We start from the raw sequence: 25,518 nt of genomic DNA on the forward strand, positions 1-25,518 counted from the left end.
ACGCTTATCCCGGTGCCGGGAGGCCTCATGGCTCCGCTGATCCCGGTGCTGGGAGGCATATTACCCTTTTACTATATAGGATAGAGGCCTGGTGCATGGGTGGGGCCGGCTGGTTTGCCCTGAAGGGTGTCCTGGATCAGGGTGGGGGTCCCCACTGGGGTGCCTGGCCAGCCTGGGTGAGGGGATGATGGCTGTTTGCAGCTGGTCACACACCCTTCAGGGTGGGGGTCCCCACTGGGGTGCCTGGCCAGTCTGGGTGAGGGGCTGAGGGCTGTTTTCAGGCTAGGGGTGACTGAAGCTCCCAACTGCTCCTTTTTTTCTTTTTTCTTTTTTTATTCTGGGCCAGCTTTAGCTTTGAGGCTTGGCTCCAGCTCTTAGGCCTCTGCTGAAAGTAGGTTTCTGGCCTTTGCTTACAATGTTGCGAATCTGCTGGCTGAAGTCCGGTATTTGTTACAGAGTTTCTTAAACTGCCCGTTCAGAGGCCTGCAGCCGCAGGCGGGGAACGTTGGTTTCCTCTGTCACTGAGGTAACCAAGCCACATGTTAGTTTCAAGCTGCCTGGCTGCCAGCCACCATCTTGGCTGACAGTTAATTTGCATATCTCGCTGATTAGCCAATGAAAAGGGTAGCGGTTGTACGCCAATTACCATGTTTCTCTTTTATTAGTGTAGATTACACTTTGATTGGTTGAATGGCTAACCTGTCAACCAGACACTTAGCATATTAGGCTTTTATTATATAGAATTTTTTAAATCTTTATTGTTGAAAGTATTACATATGTCCCCCTTTTCCCTCATTGATCTCTCCCAGCCTGCCCCTCCCCCGTCGGCCCTCACCACCTCACTGTCTGTGTCCCTGGAGTATGCATATATGCAGACAAGTTCTTTGGTTGATCTCTTTCCACCTGTCCACCCTCCCCCACCTTCCCCTCTGAGATTTGACAGTCTGTTTGGTGTTTCTATGTCTCTGGATCTATTTTGTTCATCAGTTTATGCACAATGTCTTTCTTTACAACCTAGAGGTAAAAATGAGGTAGAATTTTCTTGTTCCTTCACCTTAAGTGGACACCTTATTTCTAGAGACGCACTGGTTGGGAACATCTGCCTCCCTCAGGCTCACTGTGGAGCAGTAACATTATGGGCATTTCATGGAGGTGCCTCACCAGAAGGAGAGAAAACAACCCCCAAACCTGAAAGTGGGGTCTTTGGCAAAAATGCTAACGCCAATCTAGGCATCGCCATCTTCTTGGGAGCTAAGAACAAAGAATTATTAGGCCAGAGACCCAATACACAGGGGACCGCTGTGCGAAGTCCCCCTTCACCCCTGCCTTTGTCTCCTGACTCTCAGGAATGAGCTTTTAGCCTTGGGAACGAAGGGAAGTGACCGCAGAAATCCACACCATCCTCCCTCAACAGGAAACTGAGAAAGCATGCTGCTGCTCTGTTGAATTTAACCATAGGAGTCCCCGAGGTACAACTGAGCTCTGAAACCAGGTCCGCAGTGCTGGGCACTGCAGCTTCCCAGGGCACGCTGTCCACTAGGCACCCTGTCCACTGGGTGCCCTGTCCACCAGGCAGCCTGCTCCACTGGGTGCCCTGTCCACCGGGCAGCCTGCTCCACTGGGTGCCCTGTCCACCGGGCAGCCTGCTCCACTGGGTGCCCTGTCCACCGGGCAGCCTGCTCCACTGGGTGCCCTGTCCACCGGGCAGCCTGCTCCACTGGGTGCCCTGTCCACCGGGCAGCCTGCTCCACTGGGTGCCCTGTCCACCGGGCACCCTGTCCACCAGGCAGCCTGCTCCACTGGGTGCCCTGTCCACCAGGCACCCTGTCCACCAGGCAGCCTGCTCCACTGGGTGCCCTGTCCACCGGGCAGCCTGCTCCACTGGGTGCCCTGTCCACCGGGCAGCCTGCTCCACTGGGTGCCCTGTCCACCGGGCACCCTGTCCACCAGGCAGCCTGCTCCACTGGGTGCCCTGTCCACCAGGCAGCCTGCTCCACTGGGTGCCCTGTCCACCAGGCCCCCTGTCCACCAGGCAGCCTGCTCCACTGGGTGCCCTGTCCACCGGCAGCCTGCTCCACTGGGTGCCCTGTCCACCAGGCAGCCTGCTCCACTGGGTGCCCTGTCCACCAGGCACCCTGTCCACCGGGCAGCCTGCTCCACTGGGTGCCCTGTCCACCGGCAGCCTGCTCCACCGGGTGCCCTGTCCACCAGGCAGCCTGCTCCACCAGCCCGCGCACAGCAGGTATCTATTGTTAGACAGTGCCTTAGTTTATTTATATCATGTTCCCCCAGGACCGGCACATGAAAGGCTGGGCTGCCAGATGCCAGGCCTGGCCTCTGCCCTGAGTGCCAACATCCGAGTGGATCAGACTCTACCAGCGGGAATTCCTTCCCTCATTCACTCAAGAGTGGATTTTCAAACGGCCAGTGACCATTAGACTCAGGCCTGCTCTGGGTGCTGGGCACTCAGGGGTGGCCACACAGCCTCTCACCCCACAACCATGCTTGCACACAGACCTCCTGCAGACATTACCCCATGGTCACATGTGTCTGAATGGTCTGCTTCCAGCTCACGCTGACAGTGGGCTCTGACCCTGACTGCATTGTACACGGTTAAAACATTTGTTGAATAGCATCTCATGGTAGATATGGTTTTCAAAAACAGGAAAATTGTATAAGGGTACATAAAGGAAAAATGATCACTTTCATATCCACACCAGAGCTAACAACTGGTGACATGCTGGTGGATTTCCCTCCTGCTATTTCCCCCAGAGAATGTCGGACACCCTCACCTGCTGGGGGAAGAAAGGCTCCTGGCTGAGAACAAAACGAAGGCATTGGAGGAGGGGCGTTCCCAGCCGAGGGAGCCCAGAGCCTCCTCTGAGCACAGTGTGGCTCCTGTGTTTCCAGGCCCCAAGGAGAGGCAGCGGACTCGGACTCCCAGGAAGGGCGCTGAGGGAGGGGGAGAGCCGCTTCCTCCTGTGGGTGCGGGTGCTGCCCTGAGAACCAGCAGCGTTTTGGTCCCTGAGACAGGCTTGCTGTCCTTGGGGCTGTTGCTGGTGCTGGGGCTGGTGCCGGGGCTGGTGGTGCTGGTTCTGGGGCTGGTGCTGGGGCTGGTGCTTGTTCTGGTGCTGGTGCTGGTGCTGGTGCTGTTTCTGGGGCTGATGCTGGTGCTGGTGCTGGGGCTGGGGCTGGTGCTGGGGCTGGGGCTGGTGCTGGTGCTGGTGCTGGTGCTGGGGCTGGTGGTGCTGGTGCTGGTTCTGGTGCTGGTGCTGGTGCTGGTGCTGGGGCTGGTGCTGGTGCTGGGGCTGGTGCTGGTGCTGGGGCTGGGGCTGGTGCTGGTGCTGGTGCTGGTGCTGGTGCTGGGGCTGGTGCTGGGGCTGGTGCTGGGGCTGGGGCTGGTGCTGGGGCTGGGGCTGGTGCTGGTGCTGGTGCTGGTGCTGGGGCTGGGGCTGGTGGTGCTGGTGCTGGTGCTGGTGCTGGTGCTGGTGCTGGGGCTGGGGCTGGTGCTGGGGCTGGTGCTGGGGCTGGGGCTGGTGCTGGTGCTGGTGCTGGTGCTGGGGCTGGTGGTGCTGGTGCTGGTTCTGGTGCTGGTGCTGGTGCTGGTGCTGGTGCTGGGGCTGGTGCTGGTGCTGGGGCTGGGGCTGGTGCTGGTGCTGGTGCTGGTGCTGGTGCTGGGGCTGGTGGTGCTGGTGCTGGTGCTGGTGCTGGTGCTGGGGCTGGGGCTGGGGCTGGTGCTGGTTCTGGGGCTGGGGCCGGTGCTGGTTCTGGGGCCGGTGCTGGTGCTGGTGCCGGTGCCGGTGCCGGGGCTGGTGCTGGTGCTGGGGCTGGTGGTGCTGGTGCTGGTGCTGGGGCTGGTTCTGGGGCTGGTGCTAGTTCTGGGGCTGGTGCTGGTGCTGGTGCCGGGGCTGGGGCTGGGGCTGGTGCCGGGGCTGGTGCTGGTGCTGGTGCTGGTGCTGGTGCCAGGGCTGGTGCTGGTGCTCGTGCTGGGGCGGGAGCCAGGGCTCTTGCTGGCACTGAGATCTGTGATGGGGCTGGTTAACTGCACACAGGTGAGGAGCCGAGGGTGTGGCCAAGGAGAGCTGGCCCAGGGCAGTGCCAGCAGCACCCTGGAGGCCAGAGCTCTCCCTCCCAACCCAGGCTGCTCTGGGACTGGGCTGTGGTGCTGGGTCCCCATCCACCTCGGAAGCCCAGGGGGTGCCTGGAATGAAGGCTCAGACTTGTGGAAGGAGTTGTGTGAAGGTGGGAGCCAGATCTTACTGGGGAGGTTGAGGGGGAGCGGGTTGTGCTGCTGGAAGGAGGTGTAGAGGGAGGCATCACCCCAGCGGGCGGGTGCAGCAGAGCCCCAGCACGGATTGGACCTGGTGGGGCCCCTGGTGGGGCTCATCTCCCCTTTGCTGCCCCTTTGGATTCTGGGAGAAGTGCTAACCCCCCTTCTGCACAGTTAACTTCCGTCCCCCACCCCCAGCCCCATCAAAGCCCCAATTGATGCCAAGCAGCAGGCCCAAGTCAGAGCAGGTGCCAGCTGCCCCGGAGAGGGCTCGCCTCCTGGGAAAGGGTCACTCCGTCCCGGCCGCAGGAGGCACTGTTGTTGTGGTTATTGTTTAATAGAAGCAAAGAAAGAACGTCAGGACTCAACGGGAAGAACGCCACAGGCTGTCAGAAAAGGAAACAGAGTCAAAGCACAGCTACCTCTGCAAAGCCCAGGCCAGCACAGGCGCAATGCAGCAGCCGCTGTTGACTGATTTAACTGGAAGAAGTAACAGAGCCCTACAGGAGAGCGCCAGGCGGGAAGGGGTCCTGAGAGAGCTAAACCATCCTATACGATAAAGAAGTAATATGCAAATTAATGCTCACGCCCTCACGCCCTACAACCAGGCTAGCAGGGGGGTTAGTGAGGGACAACCAAACGACTGAACAAGCAGGCTGCATGGAGCGACCAGGCCGGCGGGGCAGGGGGGGAGTAGTTAGGGGTGACCAGGACAGCGGGGGAGGCAGTTGGGGGCAATTAGGCTGGTGGGGGGGCAGTTGGGGGTGACCAGGCTGGCAGAGGGAGACAGTTCGGGGCAACGAGGCCAGCATGGGGGGCAGTAAGGGGTGACCAGGCCGGTAGGAGGGGGCAGTTAGGAGTGATCAGATAGGTAGGGAGGAGGCAGTTAGGGGAGACCAGGCTGGCAGGGGGCCAGTTAGGGGTGAGCAGGCAGGCAGGCAGGTGAGTGATTAGGAGCCAGCAGTCCAGGATTGTGAGAGAGATGTCTGACTGCCGGTTTAGGCCCAATCCCAGCAGTCGGACATCCTCCAAGGGATCCCAGATTGGAGAGGGTGCAGGCTGGGCTGAGGGGACCCCCCCACACACAGATTTTGTGCACCAGGCCTCTAGTATATATATAAAGGCAGCTACCGCAATGGCCATATGACCTAACAACAGGCCACTATGACGCCCACTCTGGCCAGCGAGCCACCCGATCAGGGGGTGTGGCTGGCAGCCCCTCCCCCCTGCCGGCTCGCCCCTGATCGGACGCTCGCATCCCATCAAGAGCCGAGCCTGCCAGCCAAAAGTCCCCTCCCTTCCCCCCAGCCAGCCACGCCCCATTAGCCTGCCTCACCACAATAGGCCCACAGCCCCTCCCCCTGCTGCCCACCCCTGATCACACCCTCCACCCCAATAGGGGGCAGGGCCGGCCTGCCAACCTCCCACAGCCCCTCCCCCTGGCCAGCCTCGCCTCTGATTGTCACCCCACCTCAATAGGGGGCAGTGCTGGCCTGCCAACCTCCTGTAGCCCCTCCCCTGGCTGGTCACGCCCCCAATGGGCCCCCACAATCCTGATTACCCACAGCCCCTCACCCCCTCACTCCCCTGGCCTGTCCCACCCCTGATTGCCCCTCACCCCAATAGGGGGCGGGGCTGGCCTCCAATCTTCTGCAGCACCTCCCCCCACTCAGCCCCACCCCAGATCGGTCTCCCCATCCTGATCAGGGTCAGTGTCAGCCGGCCAACCCCCCATGGCCCCTCCCCCAGGCCGCTGGCCCCTGATCGGCACCACCCATCCACCCCATTTAGGGGGGGGGGCCAGCCGGCCCACCACCTACAGCCCCTCCCCATGGCCAGCCCTGCCCCCAATCAGCCCCCCATCCCCAATAAGGGACAGGACCCACTGGTCAATCACCCATGGCCCCTTCCCCCAGCCAGCCCAGTCCTGAACAGGGGCCCTGATTGGGCCCTGATCCAAGCAGGTTGGCTGGCCAACCTCTCACCATTTCCTCTTCCTGACAGGCCCAGCCCTGATCCGTCCTGATTGGGGCCAGGCTGTCTGGACCCCACCCATGCACGAATTCATGCACAGGGCCTCTGGTCCTATGTAATAAAAGGATAATATGCAAATTGACCCTAACCATTGAACAACTAGAACAACCTGTCACTATGACGTGCACTGACCACCAGGGGGCAGATGCTCAATGCAGGAGCTGCCCTGGTAGTCAGTGTGCTCCCACAGGGGGAGCTCCGCTCAGCCAAAAGCTGTCAGTCGGACATCCCCTGAGGGCTCCCGGGCTGCCAGAGGGATGTCTGACTGCCAGCTTAGGCCCAATCCCCCCGGGGAGCAGGCCTAAGCTGGAAGGTTGACATCTCCCGAGGGGTCCCGGACTGCGAGAGGGTGCAGGCTGGACTGAGGGACACCCCCCTGAGTGTACAAATTTTCATGCACCAGGGCTCTAGTCCTATATAATAAAAGCCTAATATGCTAAGTGTCCCCTCCACCAGGAGTTCCACCACTTGCTATGACATGTGCTGACCACCAGGGGACAGCAGAACATGACGGGCATCTGCGATGCCACATAGGCAGCAGTGGAGGTGCTGCTAGCCCTGATGAGCCCCAACAAGAGAGTGACAGTGGCAGGATGGTGGAGCAGGTGAGCAGGTGGCACCAGGCCAAGGCGGCTGTGAGCGGGCCCCATAGCCCCGCTGATCATCCTGCAGCTGGTGTCCAGCAGGGGCAGCAGGGGCAGGACCACTGCCCAGCTCCCAGGTGCTGAGGGAGCTGGGCGAGGGGGGCTCAGCCCAAATCAACCGCCCCGCAGATGGTGACCAGCAGCCAGCAGGCCCTGGGGGCAGGGGTGACGGGACGGAGGTGTGGTGAGAATGCAGGGTGTCCGTCGAGCTCGCTCTCACTCCCCCTGCTCCCCTACCCTGGAACACCAGGGCTCATGTGCTGTGGAAGCCCCCACACTCAGGCCCCGCACCCACGCGGCCTCTTCCAGGTGAGCTGGGCCACGGTGCCAGGACAGCAGGGGTAGGTTGGGCTCCCCAGGGATTTGCAAAGGAGCCCATCTGTGAGGCCAGCTGGGAGAGAGCACGCTGCCCACCTGGCTTTTGTGTGGCATTGCTGGGCCTCCCAGAGGCCCACGCTGCACCTCAGCCTGTGCCACACTCACCGCATCTCTGCATGGGGACTCGGGCACCATGACTCAGGCGGAGGGGGCACACGGGGTTCCAGGGGCCCAGGTGCTGCCCAGGGCCCAGAGGTCAGCTGAGACCTGCCCTTCCACGCCAGATGCTTGCACTTCAATCGCTGACCGGGTCTAGGGACCATACTCATGCACGAATTTCATGCACTGGGCCTCTAGTTATCCATAAACAGTAAAGAGAGAATGTCTGAAGTTAATAAATTATGATTAAAGAAGTTGGGGTGAGCCAGAACTGGTTTGGTTCAGTGGATAGAGCATCCACCTGCGGACTGAGGGGTCCCAGGTTCGATTCCGGTCAAGGGCATGTACCTGGGTTGCAGGCACATCCCCAGTAGGAGATGTGCAGGAGGCAGCTGATCGATGTTTCTCTCTCATCAATGTTTCTAACTCTCTATCTCTCTCCCTTCCTCTCTGTAAAAAATCAATAAAATATATTTAAAAAATAAATAAATAAAATAAAGAAGTTGGGGTGTGCTCCGCCTCACCTGATGACCATCCTCGTGGTGCTTCATCATGTTTCTGTATAGCTTTTATAAACATTTAATCTGTGATTATGTGGAAAATGGAAGTGTGCCTGTAGGTAGGGCTGGCGTGGACGGGGCCAGGTGAGCTGAGGGGCGAGGTGCACGCGCCTGCGCACAAGCTGCCTGGAAGACACACAGCCTCCAGACCTGGCAGGAGCCCCACCTCCCACCAGGAGGGCCCCTGGACAGCGACATGTCTCACCCCTCTGCCTCTGTGGGGACCTGGCCTTGAGTGAGGAAGTGAGGCAGACACTCATGTTTGCACCCCTCTGCAGCTCGCTTTTTTTCACTTAACATTATCTTATGGACATTTTTTTCCAGCAAATTTCCTTTGAAATTTTGGTCTCATTGTATGGAAATACCACGCTAGTGGCAATTTTGAAAACACAGCAGGTGCTGCCTGAGGGCAGGTGTGCAGCCCCTGCTGGGCCCTTGGTGGAGGACTCTGCCATTTCCAGCTGTGGAGCCTTAGGAAATGGCCTTATCCTCATGATAATGAGCCATCCTCATTTTATTTATTTTTTATTATTTTAATTTATTTTTTATTGAATTGATTGGGGTGACATTGGTTCACAAAACCAAATAGGTTTCAAGTGTACAACTCAACAACACATCACCTGCACACTGCATCCTGCACCCGCCCCCAACAGAGTCTCCTTCTGTCCCCATTCCCCCCTCCCCCCCCCCCACTCTGGCTGTCACTGCACTGTTGTCTGTGTCTCTGTGTCTCATATATTATGGGGGTTTTTTTGCTTAATCCCTTCACCTTCTTTCATCCAGCCCCCCAAACCCCTCGCTCTGACAGCTGTCAGTCTGCTCCCTGCATCCACGCCTCTGCTTCTATCTTGTTTGTCAGTTTATTTTGTTCATTAGACCCCACATGTGAGTGAGATCATGTGATACTTGTCTGTCTCTGACTGGCTTATTTCACTTAGCATGACACTCTCCAGATCCATCCATGCTGTCGCAAAAGGTAAGATTTCTTTCTTTTAAGGCTGAGTAATATTCCATGGTATAAATGCACCACAGCTTTTTTATCCACTCAACTACTGACGGGCACTTGGGCTATTTCCAGATCTTGGCTACTGTAAATAATGCTGCAAATGAACATATGAGTGAATATATTCTTTGAAATTAATGTTTCTTAGGATATATTCCCAGGAGTAGATTCACTGGATCAAAAGGCAGTTTCATTTTTAATTTTTTGAGGAAACTCCATATTGCTTTTGGCAATGGCTGCACAAGTCTGCACACCTCCCCTCCACACCTCCCCCCTCCCCCCCACCCCCCGCCGCACCACCTCCCTCCCTCCCCGGCGCACCCCCCCCCCGCCCCCTTTTTGCGAGCCTCCAGGTCTAGAAACTGTCTCCATCTGCAGGCCAGGAGTCCGCAGCAGCAGAGGGCTCACTGAGAGCTCCGCACAGGGCGGGGCCTTCCTGACCAGCGCCCCCCGCTGGGAGCTGAAGGGAGTGTCTGGGTTCCTTGCATTTAACAGAGAGGGGAGGGGGGTGGGGGGGGTAAGGGGGACAGGGTGTGGATGGGGGGTGGGGGTGCTCCTTCCAGCTCTTCTTCTGATGGCTCCCGCACCTCCTCTCCTCTGGAATGAAGGGGCCCCTGAGAGAGGCTCTTCCACAGCACCCCGTGATGAGAACACAGCTTCTTTTGCTTAAGGCTTTTGATCTGAAGGCGTAATATTTCCTATTATCTTCCCCCATTTTAACTTCGGAACCCAAATGTGGAGAGAGGTGAACCCAAGGCCCCGGCATCTGCTACTGCTGTGCATGTCTCCCTCCTCAACTGCTGCCCTGCAGAAAGGCTTCCACTTCCTCTCGCCTGCAGCCCTTCTCCGAGGTCAGTCCCTCCACCTGAGCAGCCCACTGCCTTCCCTGGCACTCATAGCAGGATGACTTCTGGGGATGACCTAGAGCAGCGGTTCTCAACCTGTGGGTCGCGGCACCTTTGGCGGTCAAACGACCCTTTCACAGGGGTCACCTAAGACCATCCTGCATATCAGACATTCACATGACGATTCATAACAGCAGCAACATTACAGTTATGAAGTAGCAATGAAAATAATTTTATGGTTGGGTCACAACATGAGGAACTGTATTAAAGGGCTAGAAGGTTGAGAACCACTGCCCTAGAGAATATTACACACACACATAGTTCAATGTTTGCACAGTGCTCTCTGTAATCCATGTAGTGATTGTGTTATCATTTTTTACTACATTTGTCAGACATCTGTCTACTTATTTATGTTTCTTTATTTGGTTTTATTTATTACTAGAGGCCCGGTGCACAAAAACTTGTGCACTCGGCGGGGGGGGGGGGGGGGGGGCGGGAAGATCCCTCAGCCCAGCCTGTGTCCTCTCGCAGTCTGGGGCTTCTCAGGGGATGACCACCTGATGGCTGAGGCCTGCTTCCCAGGGGATTGGGCCTAAGCTGGCAATCAGACATCCCTCTGGCAGCCCGGCAGCCCTCGGGGGATGTCCACTTGCCAGCAGGGAGCAGACCTAAGCTGCAGTCGGACATCGTTAGCGCTGCTCAGGAGGCAGGAGAGGCTCCCACCGCCACCGCTGTACTGGCAGCGGTCAGCCTGGCTTGTGGCTGAGCAGAGCTCCCCAATGTGGGAGCTCACTGACCACCAGAGGGCAGCTCCTGCATTGAGTGTCTGCCCCCTGGTGGTCAGTGTGTGTCATAGTGACCAGTCATTCCCAGTCTTTCTGCTATGAGGGTCAGTTTGCATATTACCCTTTTACTATATAGGATAGAGGCCTGGTGCATGGGTGGGGGCCGGCTGGTTTGCCCTGAAGGGTGTCCCGGATCAGGGTGGAGGTCCCACTTGGGTGCCTGGCCAGCCTGAGTGAGGGGCTGATGGCTGTTTGCAGCTGGTCACACCCCCTTCAGGGTGGGGGTCCCACAGGGGTGCCTGGCCAGCCTGGATGAGGGGCTGATGGCTGTTTTCAGGCTGCCCGCACCCCCTTTAGGGTGGGGGTCCCCACTGGGGTGCCTGGCCAGTCTGGAGGAGGGGCTGAGGGTTTTCAGGCTGGCCAAGCCTGACGGCGACTGAAGCTCCCAGCCTCTCTTTTTTTTCTTTATTTTTATTCTGGGATTTATTTACCTTCTATAATTGAAACTTTGCTGCCGCTCCAGCTCCTAGGCCACGGCCTGCTGAAAGCAGGTATCTGGGGTTTGTTTAGCTTCTATAATTGCAACTTTGTTGCTCAGAGTGGAGCTCAGAGCCCAGCTGCAGCAGGGAGGAAGCTTGGCTTCCTCCATCACTGGAGCAAGCAAGCCTCCTGCTCACTTCAGCTACGTGGCTGCCGGCCACCATCTTTGTTGGTGGTTAATTTGCATATCTCACTGATTAGCCAATGGGAAGTGTAGTGGAGGTATGGTTAATTTCAATCTTTGTCTATTATTAGATAGGATTGTAATCTTTTCCAATTTTCAGATTCAATAATTTTGTTATATTTATAACGTTCTTCATTATTTTTTAGATTTTTTTCTTATGTTTTATAACATTTTGAATGAAATTTTAGTTTGTTTTATCATCTTGAACTTTACAAGCATTTCACATTCACATATATGTGACTTTACACAAATGGGTTATATGTGCTGTTTTCATGGTGGGCACCTTCTCTGTCAGCTTCATTCTCTCTTCCCATCAGCACCACCCCTGCATTTCCTTTTTACATAATAAAACATTGAAGGCTAGAAGTTTATCTTTGTATGTTGTTTGGCTGTGCCCCGTTAGTTCAACATGTAACATTCTCACTTTAATTTCTTTCTTTCTTTTTTTAATCTCATCTTGCTCTCATCTCTGAAAAGAATAATTATTTTCCTCCTTGAATTTGAGGAGTCATGTTTTGTTCTGTTAATTGCTTGTTGGAAAGTAGGCTTTAATTAACCTGTTTATTTGGGTCCTTGGTAGAATTTTGTAGGGTAAAGACTCATTCATTGAGCAATGAGAATTCTTTCCATTCATATAATGCTTTTTTCCTTCTTTTCTTGAATTTCTACAGATATTAAAATCCTGCATAGTTTGCCCCATAAGTAATGTGAATTAGAACATCATACAGATGCTGATTCATTATGATTGGCGCTTCATTTCCCTCCCCTCAGCCCTCTTCTTCCTTTTCAGTGAGGCATGTGAAAATTCTCCTCTTCCTCAGTGGAAGGGGCATGCTAGAAGATGCTACATTAGTTGGTAAAATGAGGAGAACATGACCTCCAACTTCCTGCGATTCTCTGGCCCAGTGTCCCAGGTCAATTGGATCTGAACCAGTTAAGAGATCTTGGGATTGTCACTGCTGCCCTGGATTTCTGAGTCAACCATAGAGCCCAGAATTGCCCTGTGAGGATCTCCGTTAGGGCAGCCATGCTAGCAGGTGGCAGCCATGCTAGCAGGTAGTGCCAGATGCAGCAGGACCTGGACAAATTTGCAAGTTCCAGCTCCAAAGACTTGTTCCTTATCTTTGTATCTCATTAAATTCGCAATAATATGACTTTGTACATTTTACACAATTCAACGTTTTGGACCCTGTAAGTGAATTAAGGGAGGGGGTTTGTGTGAAATGAAAAATCCTTGGGTTTGCTCCTCCCCTGAGCCAGGAGCTCCCAGCCTGAGCAGGCTCCCTCTCCCTCTTGTGCACCTGCCACTGTTCTGCTTGCTCACGTCACAGTGGGCCTGGCTCCTGGCTTTTCTGCAATTCACATCCTTGGCTCCCAAGCCTGTCTGCCATTTCTTCCCTTTAGGCTTCTTGTTTCAACCGGTTAACCTGGTACTCTCTTTTCAAATCATGTTTTATTTTTTTTCTAATTTGTATTTATTTCCTATTTTGAATAGGTATTTTATTCACACAGTGCAGCATTGAAAATCTACACAGGCTATCCAGTGGGAATAAAATCTCCTTTCATTCCACAGCTCTCGGTAATGGAATGCCCTCTGCAAAACAACCACTGTTAGCAGTTTCTTGAGTATCTTCCAAGAGATGGCCTTTGAATGTGCAAACATTTGTGTATATGCACATCTCTCTTTGTTCCTATGCAAACTGTAGCACACCACTCCCACTACCCTACACCTGGCTGTCCCCTCCATGTCATGGCTGGGAGAAGCTGTGGAGAGCTGCTCGTTGTTCACGCCATTATATGTTTTGGCTTTGACTTTTGGAAAATGCCTTGGGTCATTCTGGGAGCCCCCAGACATAGCCCCTGCTCTCTACACGGCAGCTTCCAGTGAGAGCTGCCCCCAGCCCCCCGCCCGCAGGCCTGGGCTCCAGCCCGAAGCTATCCCTGGCTTCTGTTTCTCCCACAGAACGGCTGAGCTGAAAGGGAATGGCTTTTTCTGGAAGGGGGTCTGTGGACCTTCATCAGTGACGAGCTGATGCCTGGCAAGAGCCCAGAGTCACAGTGTCCCAAGCCACAGCAGACTAATGGCATTCATACAGGAGGCAGGCTCAGCGACGGGAACGCAGCCAGCCTGCTCATCTGCATGTTTCTCTTGTAAGACAAGGAAGGGCCCTTTCCCCCACGGAGCAGTCCGCATCTTCTCAGGGCCGGCTGCGGGGCCCCCAGGCTCCTTACCCTCGATCATGCGGGTGGTCATTGCATTATACTACCTAAACAGGTAGACTTTTCCTTGCTAATTCAATGATGTTTTAGAATGCTTGCCACACTACAGGTTGTATTCTAGGCACCAAGCATATAACTGCACAGAAAGGCATGTCCCTGTTCTCAGTCTAGCTTACGTTTTTTCCATTTCCAATCCTCCCTCTTATATGCTCTAAAGCCTACCTACTGGCTGCTTCTTGTATAATATTTCCAGCGGAGAGAGACTTGATGAGCAGAAAACTGCTCAATCCTCCCGCTTGCTTTCAGTTCCTACTCCTTCCTCTGGAGATTTCCACAGATCAGGAATGTCAAACAGCCGTGGCTTCTCTGGCTCAGGGCCCAGGGCCCCAGAGAATACAAAGGAGGAATTTGGAGGGAAGAAGTAGACACTGCACTGAAGGCCTCTGTGGCAGGAACTGCCCCTGGCACACCTCCTCCTGCTTCCGGCGCCCATGGACCTTGCACCTGGGTATAGAGCTGCAGAGGGAAAGAGAACACACTTGCCAACCTTCCTGCAATGAGGCGTGACCATTACCTAAAGTTTGGCTGAGGAAATAGAAGTGTCCTGTGGCCACTTCCAGGAATTTTCCTTGGAGAATGTTGTGCATGCCTCTGCCCTTCCATCCTTCCTCCATCCTGCCACCTAGACCCCAGCTGCCAGCCAGACCGAAGGTAAGGCCACATCCTGGGGTGGGAGAGGGACTTCAACAGAACTCCATAGAGCCAACCTTGGACCACAGACCTCCTGACTTTTCCATGAGGAAGAAATAAGTTTTGGTTTCATTGTAACCTCTGTCAGGTTGAATTTTGCTGACTTTTTCATCTCTACCTTATCCTAAGTAATCAATTACCACTTGTGGGGAGCCGATATAGGGGTGAGCCTCGGACTGACCTGCTGGCAAAGCCACAAACAAGTCCCAGCTTAGAGGGCTCAGTCCTCTTAGCATCATTAGGCTTGACCTGATAACACTCCCCAGATCTTATCTGGGAAGCTAATGGCCTGAGGGAAGTGCAGGAAGTATAACTATGGTCAAAACAAGTGAAACTCACAAGAACAGTGTAACTATGGTAACCACTACCTTGTTTACCTCTGACTGTAAAATGGTTGGTGTGGCCTGAGCACTGGTAGAAGTACCCGCCTGGCACCCCAATGTTCCCAAATTATCTCTTGTCTTTTCTCTTTCATTTGTGTGCGGCTCCTCTTCCAGATCCTGAACCCTGAACCACGCAGGACGTGGAGGAAAACATTTACAACAACCACCCACTCAAAATTCTCAAGAAATAGATGTTAATGTTTATCTTTAAGCCTCTGCTGCTTGTAATGGCAGTGGTTCATTTATAGAGGCTGATTTAAAGGCCTGTGAGTTATTCTCAGCTCCTGCCTTCCCAACCTACATAGTAAACCCTCCAATTGAAACCTCAGCTCTGGTCAGTGGTGAGCTGGAGAGGGCTGTGGGTCCCGCATAAGAGCAGGGGAGGGCTGTGGGGCGCATAGGAGCAGGAGAGGGCTGTGGGGGCGCATAAGAGCAAGGGAGGGCTATGGGGCGTGCATAGGAGCAGGAGAGGACTGTGGGGCGCAGGAGAGGGATGTGCCAAGCAGTTTGGACTTGTCCTTTTGGGAGGTTGGATTCCAATATGCCCAGTTACTCAGGTGACACCCTGGACACCTATGTGCTCTTGGAACCTCAGCCAACACCTGCCTGACCCAGTGTCAGAAACAGACTTCTTGCCACTGAGCGGCCCCTGCTCCTCAAGGACACACCCTTTTCTTATGTTTTTGGGAAGGACTGGCTACTGTCAGTGGATTCTCTCCATGATTGATCCCAAATCCCCGGAACCAGGTGGGAAGAGATAAGAAAACCAGCCCCCGGGTCACCAAGCAGATGGTTTCCCATCACTGGCACCACCTGTGGTGCGTGGGCACATTTGCCAGCTTAAAGTCCAGGGAAATGTGTCTGGTTTCTGGGCTGCTGGCTCCTGGCTTTGCATCCCTCCAGTGCGAAGCCAGATGGGCTCAGCTGCCCCAACGTGACTCATGTCCATGTTGCTTGGAAAACCTGCTTCTGGGCTCCGCCCACTATTCCAGCGGAGCCTATCCGGTCTGCACTCTGCACGCTGGTTTGAAATCCCTGCCCCTCCGCTGCAAGTCCCTCTACAGTGTCCTCAGTGACCCAAGCCTTGGAATCACCCATATTCCTTCCGCCGTCCAACTGCCGAGGATCACAGGTTTCAGTCCATCGTGTTTGCAGAGCCAAGCGCAGGCCGGAGAGAGCCGCGGAGCCCTGAACAAGCCGCAGAAGGGCTCCTCCTGCTGCCTCACCTGGAGGCTTCGGCCCAGAAGGTTCAACGAGGACGGGGGAGCAGGAGACACCACGTCTGAGGACCTACCTCCCACACCCGAGGGCTGGAAGGCTCTAGCCTGCCCTCCACATACTCAGACACCTTCTTACAAAGAGAAGAAGGAAATGGAGGCAGCCATTGAGATAGTGGCCTTTTTACCCAGAAAGAACCGAAGACTTCTTAAAATTCAGCTATATCCAAGTTTTAAACAGATTCATATGTTAGTAATTTTTTCTGAAAAATCAGCAGGTAAAGACTCAGGACAAAAAGTCACATTAGTTTTGGCCAAAATAAAAGAATTTAAATGTTCTTGGCTATTATGGGCTAAATTGTATCCCCTAAAATTCATATGTTGAAATCCTAGCCCCCAGGATCTTAGAATGTGACTATATTTGGAGATGGGTTCTTCAAAGTAGAAATTAAGTTAAATGAGGATTATTAAGGTGGGCCCTAATGCAATATGACTGGTGTCCGCATAAGAAGAGGAGAGAGAACACAGACCCAGAGGGGCGGCCCTGTGAGGACACAGGGAGAAGACAGCTATCTAGGAGCCTGGGAGAGAGGCCTCAGAGACACCAACCCTACTGACTCCTCAATCTTGCACTTTCTGCCTCCAGAACTGAGATAAAATACATTTCTGTTGTTGAAGCCACACAGTCTGTAGTTCTTTGTTATGACAGTCTGAGCAGACGGATACGTCTGCATATCTGAATAATAGTGTCAATAAGTCTACATCTTCATTACATCTGTAAACTTTTTTACATAAAAATTTGGAGTATCCTATCTAATAAAAGAGAAACATGGTAATTGGCGTACGACCACTACCCTTCCCATTGGCTAATCAGGGCGATATGCAAATTAACTGCCAGCCAAGATGGTGGCCGGCAGCCAGGCAGCTTGAAACTAACATGAGACTTGCTTGCTTCAGTGATGGAGGACTCCAACGTTCCCCGCCTGCCTTGCCGGCCTCTGAGCCTGCAGTTTGAACATTGTAACAAATATAGAAGCTAAACAAAATCCCAGAAAACTGCTTTCAGCGAGCCGGGATCTCAGATCTGGAGTTGATACAGAGTTTCAATTATAGAACCTAAACTAACCAGATACCTACTTTCAGCAGCTGAGGCCTCAGAGCTGGAGACAAGCCTCAGAGCTAAAGCTGGCCCAGAAAAAAAAAAAGAAAAGAAAAAAGGAGTGGTTGGGAGCTTCAGTCCCAGCCTGAAAACAGCCCTCAGCCCCTCACCCAGGCTGGCCAGGCACCCCAGTGGGGACCCCCACCCTGATCCAGGACACCCTTCAGGGCAAACCAGCCAGCCCCCACCCATGCACCAGGCCTCTATTCTATATAGTAAAAGGGTGATATGCCTCCCAGCACCGGGATCAGCAGAGCCACGAGGCCTCCCGGCACCGGGATCAGCATGACAGGGGGCAGCGCCCAAACCCCCTGATCGCCCTGCGGCTCTGTGTGTGACAGAGGGCAGGGCCACAACCTCCCTATCGGCCCTGCTCTGTTCCTGACAGGGGAAAGTGCCCCAACCCCCTGATCGCCCTGCGGCTCTGTGTGTGACAGGGTGCGGCACCCCAACCCCCCTACCCCACGGGCCCTGCTCTGTGTGTGATGGGGTAGAGCCATAACCTCTCCATCGGCCCTGCCCTGAGTGTGACAGTGGCGGCGCCCCAACCCCCTGATCGGCCCTGCTCTGTGGGTGATAGAGGGCAGCGCCCCAACCCCCTGATCTGCCCTGCTCTGTGCATGACAGGGGGGAGCTCCCCAACCCCCTGATCGGCCCTGCTCTGTGCGTGACAGGGGACAGCGCCCCAACCCCCTGATCGGCCCTGCTCTGTGCATGACAGGGGGTGGCACCACAACCTCCCCATCCACCCTGCCTTGAGTGTGACAGGGGGTGGTGCCCCAATCCCCCAATCGGCCCTATCCTGAGCGTGACTAAGGGTGGCATCACAACCTCCCAATCTGCCCTTCTCTGTGCATGACAGGGGGCGGCGCCCCAACTCCCCAATCGGCCCTGCTCTGAGCCCGACCAGGGGCTGCACCTAGGGATTAGGCTTGCCCTCTGCCACCAGGGAGCAGGCCTAAGCCCCCAGGTCGTTATCTCCCAAGGGGTCCCAGACTGTGAGAGGGCACAGGCCGGGCTGATGGGCCCCTCTCCCCCGACCCTCCGAGTGCACAAATTTTTGTGCACCGGGCCTCAAGTCTCTATATATAAAAGGGTAATGATGCTAAGTGTCCACACCCGTCCAACCGGTCACTATGATGTGCACTGACCACCAGGCGGCAGACGCTCAATGCAGGAGCTGCCGAACTACAGTGACTTGGCTGTGGCAGTTCTCGGGTGACGCACCCCAAAACCAGAGAGGAGGGAGGGGCCGCACAATTCCATCTTTGACCGTGGGTTATGTTGTTGCTGGGGCACTGTTGGCCCGGATCTGGTTACTGCACACTTGCATTTGTGTTCCACTCCCTGTACGACAGCAACTTTGCAGAGTGCCCTCTCGCACTCCGGGACCCCTCGGGGGATGTCAGAGAGCCAGGTTCGGCCCAATCCCTGCAGGCCAGGCCGAGGGACCCCACCTGCCAGAGGGAACCTGCTCACTCCCCAGATGCCAGGGAGGGACCAAAGGAGGTTGGCTCCAGGGCGTGTCCAGCCCATCTCACCCAGTCCCGCCCCACTGGCCACCTTCCAATTAATTTCTTTTCAATGTGCATGAGCCTGTGGACCAGGTCACTAGTATTATAATAATATCTAGTTATTTTGCACTTCCTATGTAGCAAGTATTTTTCTAAGGGCTTACATATATTAACTCATTTTATTCTCATAACAACCTCATGTAATCCAGAAATGAACAATGAGGGACAGAGAAAGCAACGTGCCCAACCTCACAAGCATCCCCAGCAAGTGCAGAGCCGGTGCCAGAGCCAGGGCCAGGCTTCAGAGCCGCAGGTTCTGTGCCCGCACAGCTTCCTGGTAGTTCTCCATGTCAGTCCAGGTGTGCCTGCTGCTTCTGTTTTGAGAGCCACTTGGGATTCTGTGTTCTATTCCAGGGTATAAACACTAAAACTGCATTGATGTCTTTGCTCATTTTGTAAGTAGCATTCTGTCCATCCTCAGGAACCACTGTTTCAGGTAGAATTAAGGCACTTTCTATCACCTCAGCAGAAGCAGAGTGGCCATTGTGTTGCTAAGAATTGGGGGTCCTCCTTCACTTAGTAGACACTTTTGCATTGCTAACAGTTAGAGCTCCTTTTTTTAAGAAGCTTTGCCTGAAATAACCTTAAGCCCGACTATGACAAAAAAGAAGCAAATGAGGGTTTCTAGGAGAGATATTAGATGGATTTGGAGCTGACATCCTAAGAAATGGCGGGGGTTGGGGGCAGGAGGAGACTTTGGGCCCCAGGCTCCAGGGCCTGGCCTGTCCTTGACTGGCTCCACCTGGTGTGTGGCCTACAAGAGACCAGGTCTAGTGTGAATGGGGTCGAGGGCTAATGGGATCTGCTAGAGCGCCCAGGGTGGCGTGAAACCAAAGCAGCTCTGTCTGCACCCAGAGGCACGCAGCCAGAGCAGGCTACACAGTGGGGAAGGACTCAGGAGTGAGCACTCTTGTCTGGCTCTAAGCCTCCGAGTCCAACCTGGGAGAGGGCCTATTGAGCCCTAGTCCCACAGTGAGTCGTCTGCTGGTCAGGGGCTCCCTCTTAGCAGCACCCCAGGAATCCGGAAAGCGTTCTGGCGATCCAGCTAGGTCATTTCATCTCCTATTCTCAATCTCTTTTTCTGTTTGCTTCAATTTCTGGGATATTTCCTCAACTTTATTTTTCATCCCTTTTAATGAATTTTCGTTGTGCCTGTATCTTTTTCATTTCCAAGGGCTCTATTCTGTTTTCAGACCATTTTTTAAAATGACATCTATTCTTTTTTAATGGATACAATATTCTTTCTTATTTTTGTGAACATTTGTAGTTTGGGGAAGAGAGTGTATGAGGGCTTGTCTCCTTTTCTCTGCAGTTTCTGGTTCCTTTCAGGTCTATTTGTGTGAATCTCTGTCTTCCATGTCAGAGATTGTCCTCTAGTGTCTTCTAATTTTGTTTTTCTGTTCATTGTTAAGTAGTAATGGGGAACAAACAAATTCTATAAAACTATATTGAATTCAGTTCCTATGTAAAAGAGAATATACCCTTTGTCAAGTACACATTCAAGAAATTTGACCAAATATTGGCCTAATGGCCACCAAGAAAACCTCAGGAAATTTTTTTAAAAAGAAATATACAAAGCCGAAACCGGTTTGGCTCAGTGGATAGAGCGTTGGCCTGCGGACTGAAAGGTCCCAGGTTCGATTCCGGTCAAGGGCATGTACCTGGGTTGCGGGCACATCCCCAGTGGGAGATGTGCAGGAGCCAGCTGATCGATGTTTCTCTCTCATCGATGTTTCTAACTCTCTATCTCTCTCCCTTCCTCTCTGTAAAAAATCAATAAAATATTAAAAAAAAAAAAAAAAAAAAAAAAGAAATATACAAATAACATTCTCTGATTATAATGCAATAAAACTAGAAATTGCCCTAGCTCATTTGGCTCAGTGGATAGAGCATCAGCCTGTGGACTGATGGGTCCCAGGTTCAATTCCAGTCAAGGGCACATGCCTGGGTTGTGGGCTCGATCCCCAGCAGGGGGCATACAGGAGGCAGCCGGTCAATGATTCCCTCTCATCGTTGATGTTTCTCTCTCTCTCCCCCTCTCCCTTCCTCTCTGAAATCAATATATATATATATATATATATATATATATATATATATATATATATATATATATATTAAAAACTAGAAATTAATGACAGAATTTTTAAGATTAAAAAAAAATACTTTTTTCTGACAATTTAAAAACTCAACTAAAAAACTCCTGGAGTAAAGGGACAATAAAATTTCAAAATTTCTTAAACATATTAATAATGAAAACGTAAGATAGAATTCCAGTGATACCACTAAAGTAGTAATCACAAGAAATCCTATAGCTGTGAAAACTTGGTGCAATAAAAGTGAAAACAGCCCTAGCTGGTTTGGCTCAGTGTATAGAGAGTTGGCCTGCTGACTGAAGAGTCCCCAATACAATTCCTATTAAGGGCACATTCTGGGATTGCAGGATTGATGTTTCTTTTTTAAAAAATATGTTTTTTTATTGATTTCAGAAAGAGGAAGGGAGAGAGAGAGATAGAAACATCAATGATGAGAGAGCATCATTGATCGGCTGCTCCCTGCACACCCACAATGGGGATCAAGCCTGCAACACGGGCATGTGCCCCAACTGAGAATTGAACTGTAACCTCCTAGTTCGTAGGTTGACACTCAACCACTGAGCCACGCCAGCTGGCTCATCATAGATGTTTCTATCTCCCTTTCCCTTCATCTCTGAAATCAATAAAAAAAATATATTTTTAACAAGTGAAAACATAAATGCAAACGAACTTAACATCCAAAATAGAAAGCTAGGAAAAAGAAAAGGTAAACAAAAAGGAAGAAGAAGAAAAGAATTAAGAATAAAAATATTTGAAAAAGAGAAGAGTAGTACTAGAAAATAACAAAGTGGGTTATTTATAAAACAACATACAAACCATTGACTAACAAAATTTAATAAGAAAGAAAGCATACATAAACAAATATAGAAAAAAGGGAGATATAGCATAAAAACAGAGAAAAGAATTTTTAAGAAATTACTTGATAAAATTATGCAAATAAATATGAAACTTAGAAGAAATACATGTGCTTTTAGCAAACAAACCTTATCAAAATTAGCCCTATTAAATCACTATAGAAGAAATGAAAAGGCCAACAAGTTACTCCATAAAAACAAATAAACAAAGAATCACTAAGCCAAAGGGTTTCAAAAAGAAATTTGACATAACATTTAAATACCAGATAATTCCTGCCATGGCCAGTGTGGCTCAGTGGTTGTAGTGTCAGCCAGTGCACCGAGGGATCACTGGTTCAATTCAAAAACTCATACCTGGGTTGCGGGTTCACTATCCACCACTGGTCTGGGTGCATGTGGGAAGCAACCAGTCAATGTGTCTCTCTCACATAGCTGATTCTCTCTCTCTCTCTCTCTCTCTCTCTCTCTCTCTCTCCACACACACACACAAACACACACACACACACACATATATATATATATATACATACATACATATCCTATATAATAAATAAGTAATATGCAAATTGACTGTCATGCCATCACACAAAGATGGCCACCCCCATGTGGTCAAAAGTTGGCTGCCACAAGATGGCCGGCAGGGGAGGGGAGTTGGGGAGACTGGGCCAGCAGGGGAGGACAGTTAAGCATCGATCAGGCTGGCAGAGGAGCAGTTGAGAGCCAGCAGTCTTGGATTGTGAGAAGGATGTCTGACTGCCAGTTTAGGCTTGATCCCACAGGGTGCCAGTATATATATTTTTTCACTAGCAGGAAAATTCATGAACTGGAGGGGGGGTTCCTCATCCCGGCCTGCCCCCTCTTACAGTCCAGGAGCCCTTAGGGGTGGGAGGCAACCCAGCAATCAAGAGAAGGTGATGCCCCAACACACCTCTGCTGCTGCCACTGCCAGCAGCGCAAGCCTTGGCTGGTCCTGGTTACCTGTGCTTCGGGTGGCCCTGGGTGGCTAGGGGGCTGAGGCGACTGGGGGACTCTGGATGCAGGCACGCAGAGCAGTCAATTCGCATATTTCCTCCTTATTGACTGTGGGTGCCGCCATTATTGCTATGGCATGAGGGTAAATTAGCTTATTCCCTCTTTATTAGATAGGATACTAGAGTTCTGGTGCATGAAATTTGAGCATGGTAGAGGGGGGTCCCTCAGCCCAGCCTGCACCCTATCCAATCCAGGACCCCTCAGGGGATGTCTGACTGCTGGGATCAGGACTAAACTGGCAGTCAGACATCCTTCTCACAATCCTGGACCACTGGCTCCTAATCGCTCAACTGTCTGCTGCTGCCTGGTTTCCCCTAACTGCCCCCAGCTGCCGGCCTGATCACCCCTCACTGCCTCTGTTTGCTGACTTGATCGCCCCTAACTGCCCCACCTGCTGGCCTGGTCGCCCCTAACTGTCACCTCCTCCCGGCCTGGTTGCCCCCCAGCTGCCACCCCCACCTGCCTAGTCACCCCTCACAGCCCCCCTGCCAGGTTAATTGCCCCCAGCTGCACCCTCCCATCAGCCTGGTCCCTCCATTCCACTTTTTCTAAAAAGCAGTGGAAAAAAATATCCTCTAGCGAGGATTAAAATATATAAATAAATACATACATAAAGATAACTATCAGATCATTGCATTGTTATTTAAATTATTTAAGATAATTTCATTTTATGAAGCACATATAATATTATCCCACCAAACCTGATGGACTACCATGTTGTTTTTTTTTTCTTTTCATTTTTAATTCAGTCAAGTTCTATTATTGACATTTAGTTTTCTAATAACTAAATGCCTTGAGGTTTATTCTTTTTTTTTTATTGCTTAAAGTATTACAAAGGGTATTACATATGTATCCATTTTACCCCCCCCCCCGCCCTAGACAGTCCCCTAGCCTCCCCTATCACCCAGTGTCTTATGTCCATTGGTTATGCTTATATGCATGCATACAAGTCCTTTAGTTGATCTCTTACCCCCCTACCTCCTGCCCCCCAACCCTCCCCGGCCTTCCCGCTGCAGTTTGACAATCTGTTTGAGGCAGCTCTGCCTCTGTATCTATTATTGTTCAAAAGTTTAGAATAGTCTCTATTGTCCATGAATGAGTGAGATCATGTGGTATTTTTCCTTTATTGACTGGCTTATTTCACTTAGCATAATGCTCTCCAGTTCCATCCATGACGTTGCAAATGGTAAGAGTTCCTTCCTTTTTACAGCAGCATAGTATTCCATCGTGTAGATGTACCACAGTTTTCTAATCCATTCATCTACTGATGGGCACTTAGGCTGTTTCCAGATCGTAGCTATGGTGAATTGTGCTGCTATGAACATAGGGGTGCATATATCCTTTCTGATTGGTGTTTCTGGTTTCTTGGGATATATTCCTAGAAGTGGGATCACAGGGTCAAATGGGAGTTCCATTTTCAGTTTTTTAAGGAAACTCCATACTGTCTTCCATAGTGGCTGCACCAGTCTGCATTCCCACCAGCAGTGCACAAGTGTTCCTTTTTCTCCACATCCTCTCCAGCACTTGTCGTTTGTTGATTTGTTGAAGATAGCCAGTCTGACAGGTGTGAGATGGTACCTCATTGCTGTTTTGATTTGCATCTCTCGGATGATTAGTGACTTTGAGCATGTTTTCATAGGTCTCTTGGCTTTCTGGATGTCCTCTTTTGAAAGGTGTCTATTTAGGTCCTTTGCCCATTTTTTGATTGGATTGTTTATCTTCCTTTTGTTAAGTTGTATGAGTTCCCTATAAATTTTGGAGATTAGGCCCTTATCAGATATGTCATTGGCAAATATGTTTTCCCACACAGTGGGTTTTCTCGTTGTTTTGTTGATGGTTTCTTTTGCTGTGCAGAAGCTTTTTATTTTGATGTAGTCCCATTTGTTCATTTTTTCTTTAGTTTCAAGTGCCCTAGGAGCTGTATCGGTGAAGAAATTGCTTCGGCATATGTCGGAGATTTTCTTGCCTTTGTATTCTTCTAGAATTTTTATGGTTTCCTGTCGTACATTTAAGTCCTTTATCCATTTTGAGTTTATTTTTGTGTATGGTGTAAGTTGGTGGTCTAGTTTCATTTTCTTGCATATATCTGTCCAATTTTCCCAACACCATTTATTGAAGAGACTATCTTGGCTCCATTGTATGTTCTTGCCTCCTTTGTCAAATATTAATTGAGCATATTGGTTCGGGCCGATTTCTGGGCTCTCTATTCTATTCCATTGATCTATATGCCTATTCTTGTGCCAGTACCAGGCAGTTTTGAGAACAGTGGCTTTGTAATACAACTTGATATCTGGTATTGAGATCCCACCTACTTTGTTCTTTTTCAGGATTGCTGCAGCTATTTGGGGTCTTTTTTTATTCCAGATGAATTTTTGGAAAGTTCGTTCTAGATCTCTGAAGTATGCTGTTGGTACTTTAATGGGAAGTGCGTTGAATTTATAGATTGCTTTGGGTAGTATGGACATTTTAATGATGTTGATTCTACCAATCCATGAACACGGTATGTTCTTCCATCTGTTTATGTCTTCCTCTATGTCTTTTTTCAACGTCCTGTAGTTTTCTGAGTAGAGGTCTTTTACCTCTTTAGTTAAGTTTATTCCTAGGTAGCTTAGTTTTTTCGGTGCAATGGTAAACGGGATTGTTTTTATAATCTCTCTTTCTGAAAGTTCACTATTGGTGTATAGAGATGCCTCAGATTTCTTGGGGTTAATTTTGTATCCTGCTACATTGCCAAATTCCTGTATTAAGTCTAGTAGCTTTTTGATGGAATCTCTAGGGTTTTGTATGTATAATATCATGTCGTCTGCAAATAAGGACAGTTTTACTTCCTCTTTTCCAATTTGGATGCCTTTTATTTCTTCTTCTTGCCGAATTGCAATGGCTATCACTTCCAG

This window comes from Myotis daubentonii, chromosome 13, assembly GCF_963259705.1.
Source record: "Myotis daubentonii chromosome 13, mMyoDau2.1, whole genome shotgun sequence".
NCBI classification, from domain to species: domain Eukaryota; kingdom Metazoa; phylum Chordata; class Mammalia; order Chiroptera; family Vespertilionidae; genus Myotis; species Myotis daubentonii.